The sequence below is a fragment of the Quercus suber genome, unplaced genomic scaffold, assembly GCF_002906115.3.
Source record: "Quercus suber isolate HL8 unplaced genomic scaffold, Cork oak 2.0 scaffold_1280, whole genome shotgun sequence".
NCBI lineage: Eukaryota > Viridiplantae > Streptophyta > Magnoliopsida > Fagales > Fagaceae > Quercus > Quercus suber.
Window position 1 is genome coordinate 20,037 of NW_027070671.1, and position 8,330 is coordinate 28,366.

The window sequence follows — 8,330 nt, forward strand, 5'->3', positions numbered from 1 at the left end:
AAAAAAAAAAAAAAAAAAGAGATGTGCTTGGTAATTAATCGCTTGGAAAATTCTAGGGCCTGGGGGACGTGCTTGATAAAGTGGTAATGGGTAAGTTCGTGGAAATCAAATTCCGAGGCTACATGATAGAGTTTAACACCGACTGGTGGAAGAGAAGTATTTGTATTTGCATACTGGCATGATGAAGAGTTGATCTCAATACTAGGATACTCAAAACAAATTTGTTAAACTGATGATGCGGTTAGGAAATTATGATACAATAAGAAACAATTAATGAGGGAAATGGGAAAGATGTTAAGTTGCTTGGACAGGAAACTATGGAAAAAACTCTTCAAGATCATTGGTGACGGCGGTGCGGTGGTCGGTGATTTTGCTCTAGAGACTGGTGTCAGCAGTCTGGTGGCAAGAGAACCTCACCGGTGATCAATTTTGGTAGTTCGATAGCCGGAGTCACCGAACCAGTGGACAGTGGTCAAAGACGCGACACCACAACTGGCACCGGAGGTTTGGTAACAGAAGGTGCCATTTTCTCAACGGAGATTGTTAGCAGTTCGGTCGCTGAAGCCATTGCTCTGACTGTCAGTTCCAGCAGTCTAGCACCAACGCTTCGATATTGAGCCATTGATTTTGCTAGTTTGCTTGAAATATTTTATTTGTCATATCAAAAACTTAAAAATATTTTACGAGTAAAAAAAATATTTTACTTAAAGTGTTTACTTGTAAAATATTTTGTGTTTGAAAATATTTTACTTTAAAACAAACCAAACGTAAGTATGCAAATTTCAATTAAATATCCTTTACAAATGCATAGGTTATATAAAAAATAAAAATAAAAATAAAAAAATCAGATTTGTTAATTTGATGGACCAACTTTCTAAAGTCAGCACTTGAATCTACCAATGGAGTATGATATTTTTAAGCCCATAAAAACTTGCTAAGCCTAACCTTTCGAAAGCCCATTAACATTGCATAATTTTCACTAATGGTTTGAATTTATAAACAACAATGGCTACAGAGAAAGGCCCAAGATGAAATAATCATGTAACTAAAAAGGCTTAAAAAATTGATAAAATTGCAGAGGACATTACCTATACTTTATGAATTGGAGGGAGAATGTTCACAACCATATCAGATAGTTGATTTTATTTTATGGGGCTGCAAGTGCTTGAGGTCAACTTTGATTGTTATTCGACAAGTGAGTATGAGTTGAGTGATTTATGACTTCTCTCATATTTTATTTGTTTGTTGTGTTTTGTCACAGATTGCCAAAAGGGGAGATTATTAGGACACATGTGAATCATGTTAAGAACATATGTCATTTAGAATTGGATTATCCTTTAACAAAACACATTTTACTTGTAATTTGGTAGATCTATGATGGTTTAAGTCTTCAAGAAACATGTTGTTAAAGTCAAGAGTTAAAGTCATGCAAATTTGTCCAAAAACAAGTGAAGAAGTGTTGTATTTTAAAGCTCGATATATTGTATCTATCGAGATTTAAAAAGCAAATTTAGCCCGATGCTCAACAGCTGCTTGATAGATACCCTATCTATCGAGATTTACAAAAATCAGTTTTTCAGATTTGATTTCACACATATCCATATGTATGTTTTTAGGCTTTCTTTTATCACAACCCTAAACATATATAAGAATTATTTTAAGGGCCGTCATAAGGTTGATGAAACTTGATGCAAATGTTTTATTCAAGCATATTGTGACTGGAGCCATATGCCCTAGTCCATCTTTCTTTTGAAGAAGCTACTACATTTATACGCCGTAGGGTTTTGTGATCAAGGAGCTTCTTGATCTTCATCATGTGGATGAACTAAAGAACTTTGCAGCTAACATCCTTCTCAAGTTAGTGTGTTAGTCACATACTTGGATCCGTGCATCAATTGGTTAGTCACGTATTGGGAGCCGTGCATTGAAAATGAGAGATTGTCATTACAAAACATGTCCAATTGTGTATTAGGGTAAGGTTCAACTGTAGGTTGGTATAAGGTACTCGGATTCCATTACTTGTAACTGCTTGTTGTGATAATAGTGGATTCTCAGAAGTGGTGATCTTAAAATCACCCGATGAGGTTTTTGCCTTAGAGATTTTCCCCATCTATAAACAAATCACCGTGTCAACTTTATTTTCCTTGCATTTAACTTAGTCGATGATTTGTTTGTGCTACCACGCGTATTGCATGTTAATTAACTTAATTAATTCACTTGCTAATTAATTGATTAAGGCTGTGTTTGTTTCGTGTAAAACGTTTTCCGGAAAATACATATTTTCCGGAAATGTTATTTTCCAGAAAAGGAAAATATTTTTAAGTGTTTGGTTGAATTATGAAAATTGTTGTAGAAAATATTTTCATGTGTTTGGATGTATTCTAAAAATGCTATTTTCCGGAAAAATTTTCACATTTTTCTCAACATCCAGATTCCAGAAATTTTTATTACAAAAATTTCAACATCACACTCAATTCAACAACAAATTCCAGCAACAACACAACACCGCAACAACAACAACAACAACAACCACAATAAATTCCCGCAACAACAATCTGTTCATCCAAAAAAAAAAAACAACAACAACAACAACGATCTGGAGCTCGATCGATGCGTGGAGGCAGAGCGATCGGAGCTCGATCGATGCGTGGAGGCAGAGCGATCTGGAGCTCGATGCGTGGAGGCAGAGCGATCGGAGTTTCTTTCTCGCTGCGTGGATCGGACTGGGTTCTGGGACTGAATCGGATCGGACTGGGTTCTTAGAGTGGATCGGACTGCGTCGATCGGACTGGGTTCTGCAACTGGATCGGACTGGGTTTTGGGACTGGATCGGACTGCGTTCTTGCTGGGTTCTTGCTGCGTTCTGGGTTTCTCTTTTTTTTTTGGTGGATCGGAGGTTGTTCTGGCTTTGGTTTTTTTTTTTTTGGATCGGACTACTGCGTCTGGGTTTCTTTTTTTTTTTTTTTTGCGTTCTTGGCTGTTGTTCGTGTTGTTGCTGGTTTTCGTTCTCACCAAGTGCAGCGGCTCTCTTTTCTTTTCTGCGTGTCTGTGTTGTTGTGTGAGACCCGGAAATGGTTTGAAGGTAAAATAGGAACGTAAAACCATTTCCGGGTCAAAGGTGAAAATTTGGTCAAAGGTAAGGTATATTTTCCGGAAATTGAATTTTCCTTTGCTTGCCAAACACATGGGTCAGGTGGTAAATGATTTCCTGAAATCATTTACCACCAAAACAAACGGACCCTAAGTTATTACAAGAGGTCAATACATTCTTGGCCTATCAATCAAGATAATATCTCTCAATTGTTCTCTAAATTTATGGTAAATCCAATACTTGTAAAATGTTATTATTCAAATGTTTGTTAGAAGATTTTTTATTTATCGATTATTGTTCTTAGGAACAACAAATTTATGCAAAATTTATGTGAAAAGGGAGGACTTCAAAACTTCATAGAAGATTACAGAGAAGAGAAACTCAAATATAGTTGACACGGTAACATTGCACAAAGCAAGAGTTCTAGATAAAACCTACTTTGACGAGGATATAACCCATCTAGAAGAGATTCATAAAACTCATTACTCATTCCTAATAATATTATTTGGGGTAGTCGCTTACTGATGATTTACATGTCTCAAATATTCTGAATACAACGAAACACATAAATATTTTATACTCTTAAAAGACATGGTGGTGCTTCTTTCCATGAGCCTTTTCTTCTTCTTTCTTTGCTTATTTCTTCTCATGATGCTCATGGAACGCATACCCACCGGCTCCTACAGCAACTGTTGCTGCAATCTCCTCTTCTATCTTGTGCTTGTGGGCATGCTCTGGCTCTTTCTTTGCCTAATGCTTTTCATGCTGAATCAATCATTGAAACAAATTAAAGTGCTAGTACGAATTCGAAAAGGACTTAAACAACTATACACGAATAAATTTTAAGGTCAATTGAATTCAACATAGATACCATCAAGAAATCCCGAATATGCATGCATGCGCATAGAAACTCCTGATTGAGCTAACACAACACAAGACCAAATAACTAATGAAGAGTATAGTAGCTCTGCTGCTTTTAATTTGTAAAAAGTTTGTTTGTTTACCTTCGCAGCAAGTTTTGTTTGTTTTCTCTAGTGTATATGTGTCATGTGTAGGCTCATACTAGTGCTTTGTTTTCAATGAAATCTCTCATTCATCCCAGAAACAACAGCTCTTTTCTATAGCGTTTTCGATTAATTAAAGATATTGGTTCATGCTGCTTGAGATCAAAAACAGTATCTGTAACAAACTACCAATAGAAAAACTTCAATACAATGAAAATAGCAATTTTTAAAACACAAACAGACAAATATATATATTATAAAAAATAAATAAATTAAAAAAATTTAAAAAAAAAAAAACCTGAAGGAATTAAAAGGAAAAATGACAACTAGATGAGGAAGATTACCAAGGCATAAGCTCCAGCAGCAATAGCACCGAGCTCGCCTAGCTGCTCGAGATGCTTGTGGTGCTTCTCTTCCTTCTTATAATCAACAGGTTTTTCCTCGTCTTTATTGTGCTGGTGGTGGTGGTCAGCCATTGTGGTGGTAGAGTATGATAGATGTCTTGAGAAGATACAGGAACCACAATGCCAGAAATCAACGAGAAAGGTTATTAATTGCTCTGTGATGTGGATTAAGGGTTTGGGTTAGGGTGATTATATATAGTGGTGATCATGGTCAAATGACTAAGCCCTCCCCAGGCCATGAATTTTGTCATCAAAGGTCAAGACTTAAAGAGAAGTATTATACATATATATATATATATATATAAAGAGAAGTATTATACATATATATATATATATATAATAAAAGATGTTTTGTTTACATTTTTTGTCACGTCAACTTTAAAGATCTCACAATTTTATACCTCATTACTATTATTTTTTTTTTCACCTTATTTTAGGTGTTTTGGCTGCTTTTAATTCAAGTGAATTCCATGAGCTAAATTTCATTAAAGCTATGGCTAAGATTTGTAATAAAAATTACATGTGCAACGGACTGGGTCTTAGAGTGGATCGGACTGCGTCGATCGGACTGGGTTCTGCAACTGGATCGGACTGGGTTTTGGGACTGGATCGGACTGCGTTCTTGCTGGGTTCTTGCTGCGTTCTGGGTTTCTCTTTTTTTTTTGGTGGATCGGAGGTTGTTCTGGCTTTGGTTTTTTTTTTTTTGGATCGGACTACTGCGTCTGGGTTTCTTTTTTTTTTTTTTTGCGTTCTTGGCTGTTGTTCGTGTTGTTGCTGGTTTTCGTTCTCACCAAGTGCAGCGGCTCTCTTTTTCTTTTCTGCGTGTCTGTGTTGTTGTGTGAGACCCGAAATGGTTTGAAGGTAAAATAGGAACGTAAAACCATTTCCGGGTCAAAGGTGAATTTGGTCAAAGGTAAGGTATATTTTCCGGAATTGAATTTTCCTTTGCTTGCCAAACACATGGGTCAGGTGGTAAATGATTTCCTGAAATCATTTACCACCAAAACAAACGGACCCTAAGTTATTACAAGAGGTCAATACATTCTTGCCTATCAATCAAGATAATATCTCTCAATTGTTCTCTAAATTTATGGTAAATCCAATACTTGTAAAATGTTATTATTCAAATGTTTGTTAGAAGATTTTTTATTTATCGATTATTGTTCTTAGGAACAACAAATTTATGCAAAATTTATGTGAAAAGGGAGGACTTCAAAACTTCATAGAAGATTACAGAGAAGAGAAACTCAAATATAGTTGACACGGTAACATTGCACAAAGCAAGAGTTCTAGATAAAACCTACTTTGACGAGGATATAACCCATCTAGAAGAGATTCATAAAACTCATTACTCATTCCTAATAATATTATTTGGGGTAGTCGCTTACTGATGATTTACATGTCTCAAATATTCTGAATACAACGAAACACATAAATATTTTATACTCTTAAAAGACATGGTGGTGCTTCTTTCCATGAGCCTTTTCTTCTTCTTTCTTTGCTTATTTCTTCTCATGATGCTCATGGAACGCATACCCACCGGCTCCTACAGCAACTGTTGCTGCAATCTCCTCTTCTATCTTGTGCTTGTGGGCATGCTCTGGCTCTTTCTTTGCCTAATGCTTTTCATGCTGAATCAATCATTGAAACAAATTAAAGTGCTAGTACGAATTCGAAAAGGACTTAAACAACTATACACGAATAAATTTTAAGGTCAATTGAATTCAACATAGATACCATCAAGAAATCCCGAATATGCATGCATGCGCATAGAAACTCCTGATTGAGCTAACACAACACAAGACCAAATAACTAATGAAGAGTATAGTAGCTCTGCTGCTTTTAATTTGTAAAAAGTTTGTTTGTTTACCTTCGCAGCAAGTTTTGTTTGTTTTCTCTAGTGTATATGTGTCATGTGTAGGCTCATACTAGTGCTTTGTTTTCAATGAAATCTCTCATTCATCCAGAAACAACAGCTCTTTTCTATAGCGTTTTCGATTAATTAAAGATATTGGTTCATGCTGCTTGAGATCAAAAACAGTATCTGTAACAAACTACCAATAGAAAAACTTCAATACAATGAAAATAGCAATTTTTAAAACACAAACAGACAAATATATATATATAAAAATAAATAAATTAAAAAAATTTAAAAAAAAAAAACCTGAAGGAATTAAAAGGAAAAATGACAACTAGATGAGGAAGATTACCAAGGCATAAGCTCCAGCAGCAATAGCACCGAGCTCGCCTAGCTGCTCGAGATGCTTGTGGTGCTTCTCTTCCTTCTTATAATCAACAGGTTTTTCCTCGTCTTTATTGTGCTGGTGGTGGTGGTCAGCCATTGTGGTGGTAGAGTATGATAGATGTCTTGAGAAGATACAGGAACCACAATGCCAGAAATCAACGAGAAAGGTTATTAATTGCTCTGTGATGTGGATTAAGGGTTTGGGTTAGGGTGATTATATATAGTGGTGATCATGGTCAAATGACTAAGCCCTCCCCAGGCATGAATTTTGTCATCAAAGGTCAAGACTTAAAGAGAAGTATTATACATATATATATATATATATAAAGAAGTATTATACAATATATATATATATAATAAAAAGATGTTTTGTTTATTTTTTGTCACGTCAACTTTAAAGATCTCACAATTTTATACCTCATTACTATTATTTTTTTTACCTTATTTTAGGTGTTTTGGCTGCTTTTAATTCAAGTGAATTCCATGAGCTAAATTTCATTAAAGCTATGGCTAAGATTTGTAATAAAAATTACATGTGCAGTTGACCTCAAGCACTTGCAGCCCCATAAAATAAAATCAACTATCTGATATGGTTGTGAACATTCTCCCTCCAATTCATAAAGTATAGGTAATGTCCTCTGCAATTTTATCAATTTTTTAAGCCTTTTTAGTTACATGATTATTTCATCTTGGGCCTTTCTCTGTAGCCATTGTTGTTTATAAATTCAAACCATTAGTGAAAATTATGCAATGTTAATGGGCTTTCGAAAGGTTAGGCTTAGCAAGTTTTTATGGGCTTAAAAATATCATACTCCATTGGTAGATTCAAGTGCTGACTTTAGAAAGTTGGTCCATCAAATTAACAAATCTGATTTTTTTTATTTTTATTTTTATTTTTTATATAACCTATGCATTTGTAAAGGATATTTAATTGAAATTTGCATACTTACGTTTGGTTTGTTTTAAAGTAAAATATTTTCAAACAAAATATTTTACAAGTAAACACTTTAAGTAAAATATTTTTTTACTCGTAAATATTTTTAAGTTTTTGATATGACAAATATTTTCAAGCAAACTAGCAAAATCAATGGCTCAATATCGAAGCGTTGGTGCTAGACTGCTGGAACTGACAGTCAGAGCAATGGCTTCAGCGACCGAACTGCTAACAATCTCCGTTGAGAAAATGGCACCTTCTGTTACCAAACCTCCGGTGCCAGTTGTGGTGTCGCGTCTTTGACCACTGTCCACTGGTTCGGTGACTCCGGCTATCGAACTACCAAAATTGATCACCGGTGAGGTTCTCTTGCCACCAGACTGCTGACACCAGTCTCTAGAGCAAAATCACCGACCACCGCACCGCCGTCACCAATGATCTTGAAGAGTTTTTTCCATAGTTTCCTGTCCAAGCAACTTAACATCTTTCCCATTTCCCTCATTAATTGTTTCTTATTGTATCATAATTTCCTAACCGCATCATCAGTTTAACAAATTTGTTTTGAGTATCCTAGTATTGAGATCAACTCTTCATCATGCCAGTATGCAAATACAAATACTTCTCTTCCACCAGTCGGTGTTAAACTCTATCA

At 35.4% G+C, this 8,330-nt stretch overlaps 2 pseudogenes; both read right to left on the reverse strand.

Annotated features, from left to right (window-relative positions):
* Window positions 1-3,560: 3,560 nt before the first annotated feature.
* LOC136065888 (abscisic stress-ripening protein 2-like) lies at window positions 3,561-4,740 on the reverse strand (annotated as a pseudogene).
* Window positions 4,741-5,834: 1,094 nt separating this feature from the next.
* LOC136065889 (abscisic stress-ripening protein 2-like) lies at window positions 5,835-6,995 on the reverse strand (annotated as a pseudogene).
* Between the last annotated feature and the right edge of the window lie 1,335 nt (window positions 6,996-8,330).